The sequence below is a fragment of the Betta splendens genome, chromosome 10, assembly GCF_900634795.4.
Source record: "Betta splendens chromosome 10, fBetSpl5.4, whole genome shotgun sequence".
NCBI classification, from domain to species: Eukaryota; Metazoa; Chordata; class Actinopteri; order Anabantiformes; family Osphronemidae; genus Betta; species Betta splendens.
The window spans coordinates 13,132,912-13,156,749 of NC_040890.2; the positions used below are offsets into that span (position 1 = coordinate 13,132,912).

At 41.1% G+C, this 23,838-nt stretch overlaps 1 long non-coding RNA gene across 39 annotated transcripts in view; it reads right to left on the minus strand.

Moving 5' to 3' along the window:
• LOC114864848 (uncharacterized) overlaps positions 1-23,838 on the minus strand; it is a 136,228-nt gene that overhangs the window by 99,043 nt on the left and 13,347 nt on the right. For 24 of the 39 annotated variants that reach the window (XR_008695827.1, XR_003787409.3, XR_008695804.1 and 21 more), the window contains 4 exons: positions 15,411-15,593; positions 1,370-1,476; positions 1,061-1,117; positions 556-663 (listed from right to left, as the gene is read on the minus strand). This is a non-coding gene — a long non-coding RNA (uncharacterized LOC114864848). Of the gene's footprint in view, positions 1-555; positions 664-1,060; positions 1,118-1,369; positions 1,477-3,035; positions 3,203-14,628; positions 14,771-15,410; positions 15,594-23,838 lie in introns of all 39 variants that reach the window. The other 15 variants (XR_008695820.1, XR_008695814.1, XR_008695829.1 and 12 more) reach the window with 6 other exon arrangements.

Genomic DNA, 23,838 nt, shown 5'->3' on the forward strand with positions numbered 1-23,838 from the left:
CCTTGATCTTTGCTTCTTAGCAAAAATAACTCATTGTTTTCTTTAGTTCTGATGGTTATTAAGACGACGCTTGGCAGTGAGATGCAGTGACAGTATAATGGTTATTACGTTTAAAAATATCGATGCGGCTTCCATTTGATGTTTTAACCCGTGCTGAATTTGAGAGCGACATAGAGTTTCTGTGCGCGCGTGCTTCTGGCCGGCCTGCGCTGCCTTGAACGGTCCCAGAGCAGCGGTTCCCAGCTGGTCCTGCCGCAGGGCTGAGGTACAGGTTCAGGGTTGCGGTACAGTATATGTCAGAAAACAGCTTATGCGAGCAAGTCACCAAGGTTTGCTGGAGATACACCTCAAATTAAAATTTTGTCAGACTGCAGTTCTGACTGGCAGGCTGCCTTTGCAGCCAGCAAACCGCTACGGGCTGTCTGCTGTGTATCTGTGAGCTGCAGGTTTTGTTTATTTCTGCTGCCTTTGAATTGTCCGGTGAATCACTTTTTCCTCCTCTAAAATAGCCGTGACACAGGTTGATTCGGACGTTTCCGACCCGTCTCGACTCACCTCCCGCTGCGGGCAGACATCATAATTACCAGAGGCTTTGAACTTGACACTTGTCCTCTTTGAATGGGGGGGTGGAATGATGGAGGCGAGGATGGATGTGGAAGTCTCCTGTGGACATAATCACACCATCTTCAGAACCTACAAATTATTGTGAGAACACACAGCAGGGTAGGACACAGACAGGCCTGCTGGAAGAGGAAGCAGGGGCCATTTCAACATTAGCTCAACGACCTCTATTACCCCAGAATATGTGGCATTAGTAAAGCTGAACATGCTTTTACACTGGCGTGTCATTTTGTAAAGCATCTGATGAGGTGCCTTCCAATAACCTGACGTCTCAGGTTTGCATGCCGTTGAATCAGAGGGCTGATGCAATCTGATGCAATTATCCTTACGCAACTTCTGCCTCATCACTGGCCAGATCTGCTAACTAGCCTGTCATTCAGGAAGAACACGCTTTCACATTAGTCTGCAGTTTTATGCGTGATCGCTCATCCACTGATACCTTAAAGTGTGCTTGATCCTTTCATCCCAAGGTTGTTATTTCCAGCATCTCCACTACCTGTATATGTTATATAGTTATATAGTAGAGTTTTCTTATATTTATTATTGCTGACTCAGATCATAGACATAGATTTACTGATTGTATTATTGGGTGATGCTCAGTTGTTAATACATACTGTATGTGCAAACCTATTATTAACATTTTGTTTATTTATTTATGATAAAATAAATGCACAGAGAAACAAACTAAATTAATCATTTTTTTTACATAGACAACTTAAGGGCAGTAGGGCAAAATCTGATTTCTTACTTTTAAATTGCCGTGGACACAATAGCAATTTCAGGGTTGTTCAAGCTCAGACGATTCAAGCGATCTCTCAGGCTTGTCGACCTTTATCTTGGCAAACATCAGAATCCCTATACAAAAAAGCAGAAAATGAGCTATTGATTTTCACGTTTTCCTCTTTCCCCCACTCACTTTCTTATTCCTCTCCAGTATTGTCATTCTTTGGTCTAAATGAAGGTCAGCATTGGTTTCCTTGTCACAGCTTCAGAGATGCACAGTAGAAATATAACAATTTGTGTTTTTTGAAAAGGGAAGGATCTGGCAGAACACAAAGAGGTTTAGTCTTTAGGGAATAACTGGCTCAATAAAACTCTTAATTTTAGAGCATCAGGGTTGTGTTATGTTATGGGCTTCTTCATAGACATGGACTCCATGAGCCCTAATGTTCGAATAATCTCTCCTTTTAAGCATTACTCAGCTGTACAGTGTGTGCTCCCAGTCTTTCTTGCTACCTATCTAAATTAAGAACTAAATGTGACGTTTCCTTTTACTCCTCCGCACCTGCGATGTAACCCAGTCAACAGCATCTTGTTTCGTTTGACCCGAGATTGTTTCCCTGTCACCTGATATGCGGTGGCAAAGATTCCTGTCACGACGTGAGGTACATCAGCTGGATCAAACGCATTCTGGAATCTGCAGTGACATCGGTGCGTTTGACTTGGCGTGCCTCTCTCATCTCATTTCATCACCTCCCCAAGGTGATCACGCTAGCTTGCCAAATCCAAGCCTGTGTACAGTGCAGGAGACTTTTTTGCATATTCTTCACACTTGTTTCTGGTTTAGTGAGCAGGTCACTTCCTCTGCTTGCTTGAGCAGCTGCTTCAGCGATGACCCCTCCTCTTCCTAACAGGGGTTAGGAGACTACTTGTGTGCTGCTCCCTGTCAAGTTCTCCTTTGCTTGCGAGGCCTGCTGGTGACCTCATGCACAGCCTTTACTAGGGACATATGAATAATTTATCTCTTGGATTTAGCCCAACCCTGACATTTCGATGTTTGATGCCCACAGGCTTTGGCTTTAACAATATAGATAGTAGTTCTTTCCTCTGTGCATCATCAGATAAAGTCTGAAAGCACAGCAAGTGCACTCCATATCAAAACCATGGATATCAGGGCGCTGCATGTTCCACACACTGGATTTCACTACTCTATGAACTATTACTGCACTATCTGTACCCCTACAATTGGATTTTATATAGGATGCAGATATGTGAGTTAGGAAATATTGTGTTCTGTGAATAGAAAGACGAGATAAGATAGAAATTTAATAATGACCATGGGGACACCCTTACAGAAGGAAGACGCACGAGGATTCTTCAGGGAAGAATATTAACAAAAACACAAATAGAGCAAATGAAAGTAAAAAAAATATATGGCTGCAGCCCTAAAGTAGATTAAACTTGAGTTTGGAGTCAATGAATTAACGGAAACAGTGCACTGGAAAACAGCAGCATCGTCAAAAACCACAGCGCCCTGGTTTCAGCTGCTGGGACGATCATGAGGACTAAGCACAGGTTTAAAAAAAAAAAAACAGTCTGCACTGCCCTCTTCGGTACAGCCTCCCTTTTCAGACGGGCCAGGTTTGTGTACACACACAGGTACTTGTAGGTCTGCACCATCTCCACCTTCTCACCCTGAATGATGACAGGTGTCAGTAGCTTTTCGCTCTGTCGGAAATCCACCACCGGCCCCTTGATCTCGCTGACATTTAGCTGCAGATGGTTCTCCTTACTCTACCAGACACCCACTATAACGAAATCATCAAAGGACTGCTGGAGGGTGCGTGATCCAGACCTGAACCTAAAGTCAAAAGTGCAGCAAATGAATCATGAAGGAAAGTGACTCTACTGTATAAACACGTGAGAAACAAACACTGTCCCTTTAAATACATGAAGAAATGTCTATTTGGAAAAACAAACTGATGTGAAATGGCTAATTATTGTGTATGTGTATGTGTATGTGTATATGTGTATCAGTCTGAACATCAGGTCATTATAAGTTTGCACGTGTCTCAACTTGAGGACATCTAGTAAAAACTTGATATTCTGTCTTCTCCTTTTGCTTCTACGTCTATCTAACATTTAACATTTAATTTGTTTCGAGAAGCATGTTACTTAGATCCCACCGAATAGAGCACGTCCAAACAATGTCTGCGCAAAAAGAAAAGAAAAAATCTCCTTTCAGGTAATTTTTTTAAATGCACTCTACACTCGGCTGAAACCTTGGATGAGCTCTATCAGTGGGCTTTATCCGCGTTCCATACCTAGCGATTCAGCATGTTGCATACAAAGACAGAATTTGCTGCAGTGAATGCCGCCGCTTTAGCTAGCAGGCACTCGGACCGTACAATGCCGAAGTTCTGTTTGCTTTCAAAGTATCACACTTCGTTATCAGGCAGCTCGTGAGAGGCTCGCATGGATTCCTTTCATTGTTACTGTAGTTTCTATACTGTATCTAATAAAACTCCCCCTCAGTTAACTTTTCGAAAAGACTTTGAGGGACATTTTTCTAAAATGTTGTACACTGGCATTTTCTCAGATCAGACTTTTTTTTTAACCCCCCCCCCCAAGGACATCTCCTCCTGCTGCCAAGACCTGTCAGGCAGGAGCATCTCAGTGTAAAGGGGTGAGAGGACACCAATTAGAAAGCCATCCACGGCCAAGAGAGCCAGCGGCACAGCTTGCCACAGGAAGTGGGATGTCTGACTTCCTGCATGGGGTCACAGCTGTTTGCAGGGAGGTTACCGCTACCAGCCAATACGTGGTACCATTTAGCATCTGACGAGGCAGGCCTCATTTGAATAGCAAAGAACCATCTCAATGTCACCAATAAATTTACATGATTTCTGTTCCTGCTACAGCTGGGATCAGAGCAGGGACTTCGCTGAAATTACAAGAGCATGACAATGTCAAAAGAGCAAGACCGGCTCGTTTCAAGTTGGCTAGTTCTGAGGTAAAGATTATCACTTCATTTAGGGAACGCTACGTGGGATTTGTACACATAAAAATCACTGTAATCACAGACATCACGAGACTAGAATAGACATATATCAGCAGATTTAGGTACGGGCAGCTGCCCAGGGCGGCAGGTTGCCAAGGGCAACATGGAAAGATTAATCAAGGAGAAAGTGCAGCACTAACTTTTCACTAATAAAATCAGTCACACTCAAAAAGCTGCAAAATAGACCACAACTCATTCATAATGCTGAATATACAGCTTTATACAGTAGTCATGACGCTGCATAGACAGAAAAAGTCTGGCTAATTTAGTTTGTGTGTTCATTTAAAGGTGCAGACATTTGGGTGTTTGCTAGCGAGTGTAGCTTTTTGTGTAGACATCATTTAGAGGATGCAGTGTGACTTACAGCACAAGCAGAGAACACACAACAGGGGCAATATGAGGTCTTGGGCAAGGACACTGTGACATGTGGAACAGATTATCCAAGGATCAAACTGACAACTATTACTTTGGTGGACAACTCGTTGCCTCCTGAGCTACACGCTGACCACCACAACGAACAGAAATACACATACAAAGAGTTCTGCCTGGAATGAAACTAGAAAGTAACATTTACACAGCACAATGTGCCATAGAGGTTTTTTGATGTACTGTAAATCAATGATTACAAAATGCAATGAATACTTTCTGAACAGTAATTATTTTTGCAATTAGTTCCTCAGACTTATAACAATCCGCTCATTGATTCCTTTTCAGAGGAGTTGTTAAGACAAAATAATGGATGTTTGATTAAAAAAAAAACGAAACATTAGATGAGTAATCGAGAACAAAATGTCAAAGCAGATTGTCCCGCACACAAGAGACTCACGTGTCTTTACCTGAGGTGGGGGACAACTGGAAGTGTGGCAGGGACGAGGGCGTGTGATTGGCTCCTGCTATGAGAAGATGTCTCTAACGCCTGTATTTGGTCTCAACCCAATTACATCCTCTGATCCCCAGTCACTGGGCTGATGCAGTCAGAACCATTAATCTCCATGGCTGAGCACTCTGCCATGTGTTAACATCCAGGACCCTCCTCCTCCCACCCGCACCCCAGCGCCAAGCCCCGCCGCTGAGGGTGAAAGTCACGCCAATCATTTTGACTCTTTTGACTCTTATGTTCCCGTAGATTCAATGTGATTATGGACAAGCCTCTGGTGTAAAAAAAAAAAAAAAAAAAAAAACATAATGTACAGTATACAGGAAAAACTCCATTCAACGCTGTCAGTCTGCTTTGTAGCCTGAGACACGAACAGAGGTTACAGTGTGTGTTTTCAGATCTGTAGTGCAGGTGTGCTGTGCTGGGGAAGAGACGGGAGAAGGAGGAGGTCAGAAACATTTTCGGATCTGGAATGTTAACGACAAAATATCCCGGAGCTGTGTCAGGGACCAATTCCAACAAATCATTTTCAAAAGGGACAGTGGTAAACAGTAGCGGGTTTTTTTCCGCCTATTTCAGAAAAATGAAAGGCACCTTCAGCTCATGGTTTACAAATGGCACTCTGGACAAAGAGAGAAGGGAAGAACAAAGGGACAGCAGCATTTTCTCTTTACTTTTTGCTTCTCCAAACTATTTCAAAGACAGAAAACCTTTGATTTAAAACCTTTAGTTTTTCTGTTTCCACAATTACCAACAAAAATCGACCCATCAGATGTTTTTTCTAGTGTTTATGGGTCCTATGATCCGCTATGACTACAGCATGTAATCAATGGTCATAACTGGGGACTTGAGTCGGGCTAATGTAAAATTAGAAGAAGTGGCTTAATCAAGGTCTGAATTACATGGGGACCCTCAGTTCCAGTTTACTGAGCCCTTTTTGTTCCCAAAGATTAAGGGAGGAGTCAGGCAGCCCTCCATTGTTCCTCGGAGAAAAGAAGCCCATTTGCCTTGAACGATAAATGTCTTTTGAGCATAAATCATGTCTCCTAATCCCTTTACCAATGCCACATAGTGAAACGTCTCATTTTACAGATCACACAAAGGAGACAATGCGGGGAGTTTGCACCCAGAGCTTATAGCGCAGCCCTTTCTGTTCAGGGAAGATGGACTTTCACCTGCAAGATTACAGAATTAAAGATACCTGCAGGCTTTTATTGTCTGCCTACTGTATGTCACATTTCTCTGTGAACACTGGACTCGCTTTGTCTCAACTCGGCAGACTTCATCACAGCAAAGATGCAAATGTTAGAATGCATTTCACGATGTACAGTATGGAATTCGGAAAGCAGACGTTGTGAAGGCAGTGGCGTTCCACAAATTAAGATAAGTCTTGTCCAGGTTGGAAAGACAAAGCACTTTGTGTTGCTACTGTAGAACCACATTTTTGTCATCATTAAATAAGGGAGTAGAAGCAACCCCAGGTATCGTCTTCTTTCTTCTAAAACCACAACTGTTAGAGGAAAAAATGATCTGATCCTCCCTGCAGCTGCCACAGACTGGCTCCCATCAACTGCAGCTCCAGATTTGTATGTAAGACCTCAGTCTTACTTAGGCTGCTTCTTCCCCGAAGATCCCGCTGCGAGCATTTCAATAATTAATTCATCTAAACCAGCAACATGTCTCTTAGACCACTGCTCTACTAGTCTACCACTGCACCGCTCAAAAGGGTTTTACCTTTAACCAGCACGTCCTTATTAAATATGATCCATTTATATACTATCAACACACAGTAACTCTTGGTAACTGAGGTAATAATTGTATGTATTGGTTATTTGAATTGAATAGAATAGAATAGAATAGAATAGAATTGAATTGAATTGAATTGAATTGAATAAATGCTTGTACAAACTCTATTAATAGGCCGCCTACTACCAAACGCTAACTACTCTATCACACACCTTTCTACTCCAGTCTCCAAACACAATATGAGTCATTTACCCAAGAGAGGGAGGTTGACATTTAGCTTTGTGTGCATGTGCTCCATTTCTATTCCCTAGATAATGAAGACTTTACAAAACATGCAAGCATCTGAACTTTTAAAGTAAAATGGGATATTAAAAAGAAATAGAAAACGGTCTCCTATGAGCTGCCTCCTCATTAACAGGAAGCTCTCAGGTTCGTCAAGTTTTTAGAGCCGGTCTGATTTTCTGATGCGGCTCCTAATTTGAAAAACAAAGATAAACAAATGTGATCTAGAACACAGCCTCTGCTATGTCTCTGCTCTACAAGACCTCGCTGTCTGCAACATGGCGAGGCCTTACCTCTCATGTTAGAATAAACACTACAGGGCATGCTGTGCAGGTTTTATCAACAGCGCTTCGCTGTGTGATATCGTCTCCACTATAGCGGCACTGAGAATAAAACGCAAACAAATAAAAGCTTGGGTGATGTCCGTTTTGTGTGCTAACAAAATCCCTTTGTGTGCGGCTGCATTCAGGTCTGTGTACTGTGAAATCACATGAAAGGAGCATGGCCGTGTGTGTGTGTGTGTGTGTGTGTGTGTGTGTGTGTGTGTGTGTGTGTGTGTGTGTGTGTGTGTGTGCGCGCGGGGGGGTACAACCATGTAATATGTTAAGATCCGTGCTCGGTTTGTGTACGCGTGTGCTCTGGCTGCTCTTGAAGGTGCACATTGTTTTTAGAGGACCCTGTGTGTGGCAGCAACATCTGTTTCAGGCGGGTGATCCATCTCCTCTTAGTTGCTATAACAAGTCATGGGGGATTTTATTCAACGCAATCCCAACACAGGGGGTGACATTATAAAATTTACCACTTTACAAGGGCACTGTGCAGGTAGCTCCTTTTATGTCCTACAAAGGGGTGCTAATTCCACTGCTTCCCTTCCAGTTATTACTGTAAATATATGTATTCTGTCTTGATCTAGTCAAAGTTTGGCTTCTGGTATAACATCTCTTTCACAGTACAGTAAAGATAAGCTAGATTTGCAGCTGCTAATAACAGAGTCTTGGTCCTATTTGGTAATAACAAGATATTCCCTGCTGCTTATTATCATTAGAATCATCTGCGGCTGGTGTTCATTTCAGCATGTTTGCACAGAGCACAGTAACAGTGTCAGCAGTGCACTTTCAACACTGGCAGCATAGCAGGAGTTAAAAGTAAGCTTTCATCCTTTCTTTGGATGGAAGACTGTTTTTAAATGCCCCTGGCTTTCTTCCAAGCTCCTAGCCTCAAGCCTACGGGTCTAACAAGCATGATGCTTTGAGGATTGACTTGTGATTCAACCCAAATTTACAAGCTGATTACTATGCAGACATTGAGTGGAGTACAAAAATGTGCTCCTTATTTTTACCAACAATCTCTTGGATGTCCAGAGAATTAAATGGTGTGCATGCGTGTTTATATGTTTGTGTGTCTGTGTGAGCATGTATTTAATGGGCACTGGCTGAAACTTTGATGAAATTGATAAAAGAAGCTGTTCCCCTAATCCTAATGGCACAATTCCTTATGATCCTTTATGCACAGACTTGCAGAGGATCAAAGGAACAGAGTTTTGCCTTAGGCAATGAAAGATGTATTAAAAATGAGTTTGAAGGATACATTAACAGGATAAAAATCATGCAATTTACCCAATTGATAAGTTTGGCACTGCCTGTAGTTCACAGGCTATTTTCATCATTTACAAATAAAACTGCTGTGATAACTCCTAAAACCAACCGCCCTTTGTTATGCTGGGAACACACACTTTTCTTTCTCTAATGAGCAGTTCTTTTTTTCAAAGTACAAATCACTGTGGGTGTGGGTCATTACATCATTCGTCATTTGTTCTCATCCAGATGATTGGTGCAGATTCATATATACTGTATCTCAGCATAATTCGGCTATAATCTCTGCATGTGGTGATTTTTTCATGGTAGGGCTTTCATCACCCACGCAGACAAAGAGTGATGTCAGATATAACCCAGCTGAGATCAGCGGCAAATTCCTCACTTATATAACGAGACTTTTCTCCAATTAACACAACGTCATATCGCCATAAGAGAAATTAGCAAAGAAATCTTCTAATTTTACCCAAAGATGTAAAGATGTAAGGACACAGACCAATTTTTATAAAGAAACTACTTTTTTCTTCCTACAAAAATCTAACCTTGCTATAAGGCAAAATGATGTCCCAAGTCGTGATTGCATTACATGTACTGCAGGCACAAAAAAGTGCCTTTTATGTGAACTAAACCGACTGAGAGAGTGAAAAACTCACAAAGTCACACAAAAGGCGTGACTTGTCGTTTTGTCTTGGGCAGAGTGATTCCAGCAGCTAAGGAATAGAGTGAGACAAGTCCTGGTGAAATAGGGTGCTGCTCCCTCACAGGTGATCTATAGTTTGTCAGCACCAATCAGCCTGGAATGGGAGAACAGGCCATTCATCTGCTCGTGCCTTATTGAAAAGGGTGGGCTGCTTTTGAATGCCTCGCGCCCACAGCTCCCCCCCAGAAGCACTATTGGATTGAGCCTATTTATCTTCCTCTTTATCAGTGGAGAATGCACTTTTTGATCTATATGTCCATATGATTATTTTCTCTGTGAAGGATTCCCCTACATGCAGCACTGTGGCCCTTGAGCATGAGAAATCGGTGCAATGACTGCATCTCACTGACACTGAGTGAATATCAACAGAAACACATGTACTGTAGAAATGGCAACACCCGAGCAGCAGCAATGTTCTGATAAGAAAGCAATAAAGAAGTTCTCAGTATCTGTATAATCTAGTGTACTATATTACACTTGGGGCACAAAAAGTAGTTTGCGACTATGAATATGTCTTTAATTGTGCTGGATATAAGTTATCGCTGTCCAGCAGTTATTCATGAGCAGCATTTTGTTGCATGGTTACAGTACAGCGAGAGATAAAAAAGAAACTAAATAGGCTTCATGGTGTGTTAGTTTAGGATTCAGTACATAATCAGCCTTTGATTAAGCAGCCGTCTTCTTAAATTTATCTTACAAGCAATTGTTAGTTTGTAGTTTTACAGTAATACAGTAAAAAACAAACAGCTGGAAACACGCTGACACTTCAGCAACAATTAGGTGCAACTGTTATGTAGAGAACACCAGCATACAACAAAATAGAAATTACAGCCTCGCTACAAATTAAATGTCAGTAATTTTGCTTTGTGGGATTTTCAAATGATCTAATTTACTGACTGGAAGCTCGGTTAGCGTAAAAAAAAACCCTCCACAATAAAAATACTCCTTTGTAGCGCAGAGATACTGCTATAAAACCAGCTGTTATAAACACTTACAGTGACACTTAATGAGAGCTGAACGCTTTTCTGCTGGATCCATATAAAGTCAGGTTGCTACACTCAACATAGTCTAGTTACCAGTTTGTTGTAGCTGCATGATTTCTGCCTCATCCCTCAGTTTCGTGTCTATACCAATTTACATAAAAATCATAATTATGGCCACTTTTATGATGTAGTAGGCATAAGGTACAAACAGCACAAACACATGATTATTAATAAATGATGAATGCTCTCCTAACTATTAACAGCTCTCCTTTATTAAGCCGGCGTCATTAGAATTTTAAATGTATTCCTTTATGACTTCAGGTGATATGTCATCAGCGCTTTAAATCCTGCAGCACATTGATGTCACATTTATATTTAATAGGTGCATGCTGTGGGATGTTTCCAGCCAGAGCAAGACAACCAATAAGAGCTCAACCTTTATCAGTGTCATTATTGAGCTGCCATGGTGAAAGCACCTGGATCAGAGTGTGAGGCTCAACTGGTTTGCTGTGCGGCAGATATCAGCTGAATAAATCCCACTCCTCCAGAGTTGGCTGTTACATTCTGCGAACCCTACACTAAACCACACCTCACCACACAGCATGTTCCAAATTTAGCCTGTGCCCTCTGCGCCGCTCCAACTTCTCCAAGTAAGTCAAGAATTCATCTTAAAAGAGTGGAATTTACTGCGCTGCCATAAAAGCCGGCACCACCAGAGAAGCACAATGCGTGTTCAATAAAACAATATGAGATCATAAAAGGTGAGCAATAAGCATCTCTGAAGCAGATTAAATGAAAATCGGGGAACCAATAAGGCTTGTAATAATGTATTCTGACAAGCTGACTATAAAACCGGGCCGACGCTCGCAGCTCAGCATGTCACATGTCTTCTACCATGAAAGAAACAAACAAGTTGACGTGGCTTCATGTAACATTAATAGACGTATAATGTCATCCGAGAACTTCAGTATCATCCTATTCTGTGACTTCACCTACTTCCAGTTATGTTAACTGTGTAATATATTTATAGTTTAGTTGCTTTAAAATGTAATTTTTGGTAAACAAGTTTAAAATAGATGAGGTACAGAAAAGTACATTAATGTTGCTACACATTATAGACGCCTCATCAGGAGGGGTGTAAATTATTCATGATTATTTGTGATACTACTGTGTCCAGTAATGGATTGCAGACGCTGCGGATGAAGCCAGTGACAGAGGACTCTGCAGGGCATTGTGTTTGCAGCACATACTCGACTGTTCATGAAATGTGATTAAATTTCAGTGTCATTCCATTTGTCTGGCATAAACCAAGACGCGGCTGAACAGATGAAAGTAGCAGTGTTTAAGTTTCAATGGAGTAAAGTTTGAAGGTTTCATCATGGACAAGTATTTTAATCGGAGCCCTATTCACACAGAGCAGCGCCACACAGTCTTTCTCTATCTCCATCTCTCTGAGCCTAGAGCTATCAAAGCATTTCTCATTGTTGCCATGGATATTTTTTGCCCTTTACATTTCCTATTGTCACCTGTGTGTTTTAAGCTGAGTGGATTTGTGTGAGACAGAGTTCTGATGGTGTTCACCATGAGACAGAGAGGTGCAGCCTAAGCCTCGTTTGGTGCACATAAAAGGCAAAGCAGAATTAAAAGGATTCCAGTTCCTAAACGGTTGGAGTTACTTCATGGAGCTTGGTGTCATTGAAATAGAAGAGAGAGAATCTATTATAGTTAGACTGGAGCAAAGTTACAGAGGAATGCAGATGGTTCGGACATGATGAGTTAGAGTAAGAGTCCTTTAGTTGACTCATACGTCATACACAGTATAGCGCCTTCCTATGTTACTGTATGTATAGGCTGCAGGAGAAGTCATCAAACTCCAGAAACCACCAATTTACCAGACAAAGGGGAGGTGGGTTTTATGACATGTGTCATGTACCATGAGCTGCTGTGGAACATTGGCAATTAAACCTCGATATGAATTTCATGGTGAAGTAAAGAAATATATACATGTCTCTATACAATTTCTCCAGCTGTTGAACGACAGCCTCTGTAAGTGAAACAGCTTGGTGACATAACTCAATCAAAAGGGCTCCTAACAAGGGAAGGCTATCATTTAGCCCCATTGAGCCGAACCTTTCCTGTTGATTACTGAGTGACTCATCACGTTGCAGGAAAGTAGCCATCAGAGAAGCTGTACATGTGCTGTACAAGTGTCTGGCTAAAATGTACCTGTACTGTATATACATTTTCAAGGAAAGAAAAAAGACCTGGATTGTGAACTGAGCTGGCACCATCTACAGCAGGTTTGACTTCACTCATGGTTAAAAATGTTTTGGAGTTCCCCATCACACATGTTATACAGTATAAGCAATAATATTAATGATTATATTGATGAAATAGTCTTGTCTGCATTAATAGCCTAACACTTTGCCTCATGGCAGTCCAGCTGTGCTGGTCATGTAAAGGCCTATTACACTTTTATTGGTGGTGTTGATTAGGGGATTTGAAATGATTTCCTCCGTTAATAGGAAAAACTGAAATATATATTTTGGCGTACTGCGTAATTTACTACTGTCTGTGCAACTGTATGTTTTGTTATTTATAATTGATTAACAAGTGATTCAATCTGCAGCAGTTTATTGTTATTGTAGCTAGTCAACGATGTTTTGACTTTGATTCTGCTCTGCAAGATACCAGATGCATGAAACCTTAACAATTACAAATATGGGAGGTGAATGAGTTTCTTCATTAGCTGGAAGCACTGACAGGTAACCAGAAACATGACTCCAGTGATGCTCTCACAAAAACGGGAGACACTCAGGCTTCATTGTTGTTGAAACTTCAACTTACTTAGCAATGGGCTTTTCTACAAGCCCTTAGAAATGTGGATGTCAAGTACGTTTCCTGAAATATATGCAGTGAAATTGCAGGATTTCCAGTTTTGAACCCCTACAATCACTGTTCACCCAATTAGAGCTACAATCCCTTGCTTAAATCAGTATCTGGATTTAGGTGAGAAAGGAGAAAATAAGGTAGCTCTAATGAAAGTACAGCAGGAGGAGAGTTTTGCTGAAGTTAAGACCAAGAATCAAGTAATGAAGGACATGTGAAGATAAGAAATCTCTCACTCTCATTACTAGCCCAGTTAGTGCAGACATGTGCCTTTACCTGGACATATTTCCTCCTGTTCATTATTTTGGCAACAATGTCAATTATCAATATGTCTGCTGCTGCCAGTGTGCTATTGTCTATTTGTTGTCCTAATTTTAAACGTTTCAATTTTCTCTAATCGAGTCTTTAAACAGGGAGCGGCCCCAGCTTTCGCAGGAGTTTCTGCTCCCTGCGAAGCAAAAAACATTAACTCTGGATTACATGTTATTTTTCTAGGAAAATATTTACCCTAACATTTAAAGGACAGGTTGAGTCACTACTAATACACTTTATACACTAAAACGCATTTAACTGCTAAGACTATTGCAGACTACATTCTTATATAAGGTTTTATTCTCAGTATTCATTCTGTGTTTCTATTCAAGGTGATGTTTATGTCTTTCATTAAACAGTTTCAGCTCAACTGTACAGTCCAGACCCACAATATTCTTTTACTAAGTTTTTTTTTTAGTTTATGTCTGCATAACCACAGGTCTGTGACCAATGACATCCACTTTATATTTAGCTTCCAACACAAATCTACTTCAACACATGTTCTGTATTATGCTGAAGGCCAAACTTACTGTTACCTCAATCATTTTTTTCTCAACTAAAGAAAAGACTCTGGTTGTATAATACTATGAGAAACATTCCTTTCAGTAATATCCAGAACCTCCCAGAAGTAGATAAATGCCGTCCTGGTTTCACTTATGAAGCACATACGATATGATACATAACAATAATAATAATGATAAAGTGCCCCTGTTGTATCTGCAGAAATTTAAGCACCCACTTCAGTGAAGTGACTCGGGCTAATCCATTTCTTGAGATGAAGGTGAATACAGAAGCGCTGCTCCAGCTAGAGCTTCAGAGAACCCAGCTGGAGGCTAGATGCAGACCTGGAGATAGTTGCAGGTAGGGGGTCTATTAACACTTAGGGGAGTCATGCTTGACAGCTCTTTACTCATCTGGGCCCCACAGGGAAGCTTGTTCTTGCTCCAGCACTGTTGTGATGGTCAATACCAGTGCTTCCAGGGACACCTGAATGAGCGAGGATATTCAGTCATTGTAACAGTGCTCCTCCATCTGGGATTAGGTCCAGTCAAGGAGGGTTTTAATTTATTTCATTTTATTTTGTTTCCTTTTTCGCAACAGACTTTGAATATTAATTTTGTGACAATGCATGTAACCCTTACAACCGTGGCCTTGTGTATTGAAAAACAATATGCAGCAATCATGAAACCATCAAGCACACATTGTTCTCATTAAGCTGACTGCTGAAGGCTATGGAGCCATCAAGGCAATAACGTCAGCGCATGCTAACTCAGTTTGCTCGTTTGGTTTGGCATGTTACAGATGTGAGTAAAGGACAATGGGGCTAGAGACCTGGCTAGCGTGCAATTTTTAAATAACTCATTCAAAAAGCCCCAGACATTAAGCCCTAAACATTACCTTCCTCTCCCCACTTATTTTATGTCGATATTGCCAAAAATAATACAATAAAAATCGAAAAATCAGCGATTCCACATGTCCAACCTCTTCAGCTTCTTTACAATGGCATATTTCCAGAACGAGACAATTACACCACAGTCGCATGACTGAGAAACACACGAATATAATAAGTCTCTATGAGTGTGGTGGGCTGTTTAATATGTGTGTACATGTGTGGGTGATTTTTTACCTTGAGCCAATGTGGCAGCTCCCGGCTCACAATAGATTCAAAAGGGAGTTCATCTCTGTGTCATTCCAATCCATCTCTCCGAGTGGTTCCCAGAAAGCTGATATGCCTATGAATATTTGCTCCTCTCCTTATGTAGATATGTCTTAATGGACTCTGACAGCTGTGTGGCTATTATTGATGTCCCTGCAAAGCATAATGAAAGCGAAATCACTCCTCAACAATAGGTGGCAGCTAAATGGTGAAAAGACTCACCTGCTCTGACAGGTTAACATGCATGTATAAAAACGACCGCGCCAAACCCGGGCGGCAGTCATTAGTGAACCAGAAACATCAAATTCATTTTTATCCGAGATGCCTTCTGAAAATATTTGCTACATGCGGTGAGCTATTGCTGTATAATCCTGGGAAGATCTTGCCTATGCAGGGAGGTTTTTAATGGCACATTCCTGAGCAGTCGTTTCAAATTAAAAGCCTCCACTGAATAAACCGAAAACGGCAACTCTGTGACTAAAGTTGCTCATTTGTAAATTTCCCTCATTTTTCACCGGAATGCAGGTGGCGCGCATTGAAATTCTGGGCACCTCCCAGCTATGGTCATTGTTAATTAAGGCGGCTGTGTTCTGACTTATTGACCCCCGTAGCTCAAGGGATTTTGATGGGTTATAGAAGAGCTCATGGAATCTGGCCCGTGGCCCAAGTTCTTTCCGTTTTGGTCATCCGCAGTGTTTGATGCATGGCAATTTAAATCCTCTCGTCTAATTAAATGTGATCTGCACTTGTGCTAAATGACTTTTTTCTGCTTGCTGAGAGATATCAGCTGCCTCTCACACAAGGTGACATTCCACTTTTCCATTATGCAGGATTATAACAGGTAGGTAAGACTCCGAGGATATAGTGTATGTAGAGGACCGCTACCACACTGGAAGTCCCTTTTTTATTTCTGGTGAATAAGTAATGGTGATGAGCAGACTGCCAGCCAGGGGGAATCGAAGGGATTTGGGGTTTAATTCACAGCTTAGCTACCCCATCTCTGGTGTCAGCACAATGCAAAGTTCAGTACTAAATCATTAATAAAATAATGCCACCAGTCAGCCAACAGTCAATGTAAAAAAAAGATTTTAATACTTTTTTGGTCAATACTTGAACTCTAGGTTGTAGCAGTATGGATAGAGAGAAATGACAGTTAGTATGGCACACAAATAAGAAACTCCAGGAAACTGGACTTCAGGTAAAAGGGGATGAGAAATGTGTCTTTTAACCACTTATCCAGTAAAGTAGACATAGAATAGACAAGTCAAAATAATTAAAGTCAAACGGAAGAGTTGAAAACCTGTCCCAGCTGTTCAGAGAACAACCTGTTTGGAGGAGAGGTTTTTCTAGTGGAATAAAGACAACCACGACATATTTATGATGCTTTTCTTTTTTTCCCTCTTCTCTGTGTTTTTTGTGATCAAAAACATTTTGAAAACCATCAAGGCCGCAGCCAGAACAACTCTTATAATGTAGCACATGTTCCTCTTGTGTCCAAACATGAGCAATGGGTTAACTGCCGTACTGAGCCTTCACACCATTGGCCTATGGTGCGGTGACCTTTCACAATAAACCCATTCCCTTTGCTCTTACGTTTAAGCTGCTGAGCAGAAAAGATCAGGCTTCTGAGCTCGGCCCAGCAAACGGGTCGTCTTCTCAAGAAAAATCTTCTCCCTGCTAATGCTGAACTATGACTGGCTGTGTGTCTCTGCAGCCTGGGTGTGTGAGCAGTGGGCCCTCACCTATTAAGAAAGGTCATTTTGTTGTCTGTGAATCCAAATATTTTAAAATTAAAAAAATAAATTCTTCCTCTTTCAAACGCTTTCTATTATCACAGCTCCTTGTTGTTGTTATGTGCATTTGATTTTTATACAGTATAAAATGCCCACGTTTCTCCACTGAATCTGTAGCTTAGTACTTGCCAGTATCTGAACTATTATTACAATCTTCATTATTTAAGAAGCTCTTAACTTTGTAGGAGAAATCTATGCAGAGGGGTTTCACCTTAGTTATACAGTACTCTTGAATTCTTGTTTAAGTGACATTGTATGCATTAACAATCCCCTGTTGGACTGGAGAGTTTAGAGAGTAGACAGTCTGTCTTGAAGCATTTCCTAGTTGGTGTTAAGGAACTGTCCAGTGATCAAACCGATCAGTGTCCCTCACTGGGATTCTCTGTCCGCTATTGAGGCTGATTTAAAAGAGCCCTTCGACCGCATTCGGCATATTTCTTAAGTCACTAGCAATTAAGGATGTATAACTATTAGTCTTGACATAAACAAAGTCGGCGGCAAAAACAAGTGTGTCAGGGTAGAGCCTCAGAAAACACATCCTTCCTGCCTAAAAACCTTCACAGCCAATGAGGATGACAAGTGCAGTAACAAGTAAGCAGACTGCTCTGTCAAAACGGGATCCTGCTGCACGGCCTGTTTGGAGGAGAGCTATGGCTGATTCCCCGGCTGTTTTACTAGGTGGAAGTGTGGATGACTGTTTCTTCAGGCCTGGTCAACTCATACCCTACACGTCCGTGTAAGAGGAAGTAAGATGTGCTGCGTGAGGAAAACTCTGGAGGTTCGGCTCAGGTTTGACATCAGCTGAAACACAAACACCACACACACAATGGCGCAGTTTGCCGGCTAATTTCTGTCGGTGTACAATACGTTCAAACCGAGGTACATCAAAGCCTGCTGTCCTGCCTTACAGCACATGTCACTTGGCTGCAATCCTTTTGAAAGAAGGTAAAACTGGTCAATGCAGGCTTCGCTTTAGGAAAATCAAGCTTTGTGTCCTTACAGTGTGTTGTACCTTTCCCCGTCTTCTCTCTGCTTTACTATCATTCTCCAGCACTCTAGTATTTTGATCGTAATGTCTTTTTCCTAACTTTACTGTACATGAACAAAGCATTTCTTTATTCCTCTAAAAGGAATTGAGATTAACTGTCAGAGACTGTGAAGCCATGAACACACGACACACAGTAATACTGTAGTTACCTGATGCACAATTCCTCCATTCTTATAAAATCAAAGCAGCTAAATCGTGTGGCAATGTACAAATAACTCAAAGAAGACACATCAATTAAGTTGGAACGTGCTGTTTTTTTAGCTGCTATACATTCGACCAGAAACACTCATAGCTTGAAGTGTGCTCAGTGTTGCTGCCAATTCTGCAATGAATACCCTCCTTTAGCGTCCGATACCGGCGTCAACAGGCAATTGGCTGGAGTAAATGGGAAAGTGGATAAACATGATGAATCACTTCATGCAAACATAAACAATCTGTTCACATTACTGCTACAATTTTTTGACAAGATTATAGCTCATAGTAATATCTAAAAAAAAAAAAAAAAACATTTAATAATTGAAATAGTGAATGTATCTTTTGCTGTGACTAAGTGGTCAGTGGCCAGTGAATGGAGATGAGCGTGATGAATAGTCAGGTTGATTATAGCAGCACATGATTTCCCCTAAAATCAAAAGCTGTAGTTGCTCAGCAGGGTTTGGTTAGACTTGGCTACCCTATGCTGCGCATACTAATGTGATGAAGTGCCCTAAAATACAGCAGCCATGCCTGACTGCACTATGTATTTTGATTGCCATTACCTTCAGCTGATAGTATTTTATAATTGAAAGGTGAAATTATGTTTGACACATATTTATGCAGTGTTTGCTTGTGTTGTTGAACTTGTGCCTCGTGCAGTGGTACTGAGACCGCTTTGGAAGCAACGGATTTGAATCAGCACAGAGTGCCTAGGGGAAAAAAAACAAATGGTCCTAATTCTAACAAATTGCTGTGACGCCAGTGGGCTTCTTCCCAGTGGTTCTTTTATAAACTGGGACATAATGCGGCAGTAAGTCAACGCATCCCTCATTTTTTATGGGACAAACTCGATGATCTGTGTGTCGAGCGGCTGGAAGACACACACACTCAGCCTCTCGCAGGTACACCGAGGCGCCACACCTGCAGAAATGTAGGCTGGGGAAGCTGGTGATGGAGGAAGGGGATATAAATGGCCCATAGCGGAACCGTTCCCAGCGGGCACATAGCAATAGTCAAGCAAGTTCAAGGTATAATCTCTGCTGGCCCATGAGAGGGACTAATGAGTGACTAGAAGAAGGGGGAGGAAGATGATTATACTTTACATACTAACCTTGGCAACTGGGCCTGTCCTTTAATGATGGCATAATTCAGCGTTCACCTTGGGAGACTGCCACAGGTTTTGGTTTATGAGGTCACCTGGGCAACCTCAATCATTCAAGTGCAGGCTCGGTCTTTGCTTCAGTGACTCGCCTCAACGTGCACTCCTGGGCACACGCACACACCGGCCCTGTGTGGCCGGCCTCAGTGGCAGAGCACGGCGGACCACAATCTTCCTTTACTGGCGCTCCCCGTGTGGGATTCTTGTGCTGGGCTGACTTGTTGTTATGAGCCGATTTATAGATAGATATAACTCAGAATTAATCTCCCAGTTTAGGCAGGGAGGCAAATATTGACTTGAATATTTGGCATTTCTAGTTCATAGGACAATAAAAAGTAACATCACCGAAGCTGTTTATTTGGTGTCAGGAGTTTTTGTTTTTTTTGGTCTAAGTCGTGTTTTTGGTGTTGCATCTGCAAATACACGGCTTTCTCTGGTATTGTAGAAGACAAAATAACTAGAGCCCTGTGATTAAACCCAGTAATTTAAATTACTGTGTTTGTTGCTATTCCAGCAATGAATTTGTCACTAGTGTCTCCTTTTATCTTCTTACAGATGGAGGAAATTGTGTGCAGTAGATGCGAGGCAGACTTCGTTCAATACACTGGCTATAGTTGAGTCAGAAGCATAATGATGCAGTAAATTTACAGTATTCAATATTTCTCTGTCAAAATACTGCTTTTAAACGTTTATTGTGTTATTTGTTTATTGTTGGTGCTCTGGTGACTTTACTGCTATTTTACTTACAGTTAGAACTCTTATTTTATGCTATAGATCCTCTACCCCTACCATCACTAATTGATACTTGATCTTATTACATATTGATCAAAAACAGGCTGCACCACGTCCGAGAACATCGTCTAATTAGATGATGTATGTTTCATATGGCTCTTTGCAATACAATACAACACGCTGATGTATTAGAATATCTATTATTCATACATACTTCAATATGTTTGACATATTTATTTTTCAGTGGCCGAGCTATTTCAGACGACGTGTGCATTTGACTTTAATTTTTGGAAGCAATGTGCGGGTGGGGCAAAGTGGCTCTTTTCTACATTATTAAAAGCCTCAGATGTGTTTTTCTTGTTTTCAGCTGATGGAAATATATTATCATGAAGCTGTGGAGAGTTATAGCAGAACAGAAATGTATTAACAGCTCCTGACTTGCTCTGGTGCAAAGTACAGGATGAGTATGCTTGACTCTACAAATATTGCCTGTGCTCCCTGTGTATGCGGGAGAAGAGGCGAAGCACGTGTGTCTGTGCAGTGATCAGAGTTTAGATTTCAAGTGTATGAAATCACCATTCACAATTGTTCTGTTACCTCTGTTAAGAGCACAGAACCACACGACTAAAGGGCTTTGAATATAAATTGAAACAACATCAACACACATCTGAAGGGAGGGAAATACAGATGAAATAAATAAACCTGTGTCTATTAACAAAATTGTTTTCAGAATGAAATGCCAAAAAAGTAATTTGTGAGATTTTCGAAGCTGCTCATGGCACAATTTGAAGAGAGAAAACTTTCATCAGGGCCGTCACAAAATGAAACTAAATTAAAGAAGACAGCCTCAGCTGTACTAATTTATAAAAACCTTGATTCAGCCTATATTTGATCAGATAAAATTCACTGCTGTTATGAATATTTCTTAGTAAACATCTTTGTGGGTTTCCAGATGAAACTGCATCAGATCTAGTAAATGAAGTTATGCATATGTCCATCATGTCTATCTGTGATGATAAGCTACTGTAGATACTAAAGAAGGAGTTTTGTTTTCTCCTACAGCGTTAACATGTCATTACAATTTTTACCAATGAGATCCATCACTGCATAGAAACACAATGTCAGTGCCCCTTTGACAATGAACATTCTCTTTTTAATGAATGAGAAATCACAGTCATTCTGTCACTCAATCTCCTGCCATCTCAATTACATTCAGTATTTAGTCTTGTCAGATTTAACCATGCACAGTCTCTTTAATGACGACTTTCAGCTCCTCTTTAGAATTCACTGAGAGCTTTGATGCGAGTTGCCACCTTAGATTGCATTCAAGCACCTGTCACTTTTCCACATTCAAACGAGGGGAGACGGGATGACATACAGAGAGAGAGACCAGCAGGTGTGCTCTGAGCCTAGCAGTGTAGAAAATATACTGTAGCCAGACACAGAAACGGGCAGCTATCGACAGAGATGTTGTTATCGTTATTGGCGAGAGCTACTCCTCAACCAGAAGTCCCACTTTTATTTGGCCAAGGTTTGGGCAAAACAGTAGAATTGATGCAGAATTGATCAAAACGGGCTGTACGGCTCTCTCATCTAAAGGGAATTTCATTGATCTGCCAAAGTCCTTCTCTGTAATTGCTTCAGTGAAGTGTAGGAACAGCAGTTTCAGGTGGGTAGGTATCAGAGGAAAGAACACAGCTCGGACAATTTACAGATCCTTAAAGTAAAAAGACCACCCCATCCCTTCGCCACCCACCACAGCCCAGGCTCCATCCATTACAACTGCATCGACAAACACACCGATCCACTGAAACAAAAATAAAGTGATTACCATAGTGAGTGGTACCCGCTGTATGCAAGTATTTTTTAAAGCTATTCCTTTCAAACCCAATATCAAATGATGCATTCTGATACAGCTGTAAAACAGCCAGATCTTGTTAATCCATATTATCATCTCATCTCTTTGTATCTTGATGTATGTGTAAGCTTAGGTTGGACAGCCAGCAGTTTTTATGTTACTAGACTGCCACCTAGTGAACGCTGGGAAAAAAAGGCCCTGATCCAGTTTCCACATGAAAGCGACTGATATAGAGATTCAGCTGCTTTGAGCAAGGTGTCTGAGCTTGTGTTGGACAGAACCTTTTGATGGTAACATGAGCGACATTTAGGCGCTCACCAGCAGTAACACAGCAAACTGTAGGTTTGTGAAAATCATTAGGGAATCCAAACAGTTCCATTTCGCTGTTTGATTAGCCGCTTCACTTCTGAATCATCTAACACTAATCAAAATATAAGCTAAACATACAGAAACAAGTATTTGATAAACAGGATGTTCCGTTTTTTCAGTCCAGCCATTTCTCATCTTCAGCATCTCTCCACCTTTTTCACTTAATTCCTTCTCCCATCCTTCCAAGGAAGGAAAAAGCAAAAGGTACAATTTCCATTAGGCCAATCCACAACCAGTGGAAGAGTTGTCTAATGTAAAAAGCCGAGGCAGTAGCTGTTGTTAAGCCTTCAGAGAAATTGAATTGAATTGAGCTTCCTAGTGTGTCTGAGAGAGACTCATAATAATTGTCATAACAAAAAGGGGGATCGCAGGGTATATAAAAGAAGGAAATGCACAGGAGCAGGACAGAGGAATAATATCAAAAAGGTCAGAGCCCCTTTGTCTAGCAGTAAAAAACCCGTTACTCTTCACTGAAGCAGAGCCTTTTGATGTAGTCGGAGAACAGAAAGGCACATCCTGTTTGTTCAAACTGGGATAGTTAGTCCAACTTTTTTACATCCTAAAGAGCCAGAAAATCAAAAAGCAAAAGAAACGAGTAAGACATTGTGAAGCTTTCTGTTTCCAGCCAGTCACTGCCACTTGGCAGTCCAAGCAGAGGATTTGTGTGCGTGGCCAACATTTGAGCTTAACTTGACAAGAATTGAAAGAAATAAATATGTATGTAAGAAAAAATGAAAGCTTTTTCTGTTGGTTTTCAGGAATTTGGACAATGTTATGTGTCTCATTCATCATCGGGCACCATCAGATTTGAATGCTTTTTATCAGGCCGTACATTATGTCTCCAGATATGCAGATGGCGGTCCCTATCTTGTAAAACTGAGTAATGACTAGCCTGGGTAAGTATTGTTAAGGGACTGTTACAGCAAACCCAATGAATTGCACAGCAGGGGCTAATTGAGAGAGGGAAAGACTGAGGCATGATTGTTGCATTCTCCAGAGATACTTTTTGTCTGAGGCCAGGCGAAGGGGAATTTTGCCTTATTTTCGCTGTGATTACCATGCGTCAAAAGCAGATTACACTCAGAAGTATTACTACGTAATGGATATTATTTATTAAAAAGCTCGGGAACTGGATGACACTTAAGATTAATCTGAATTGGGTCTCATTCACTAGTCATTCCAGATTTTATAAATGCCTCTTAGTAATTGATAAACTTTAACAAAACTGAAAAAAGGCAGCGAAA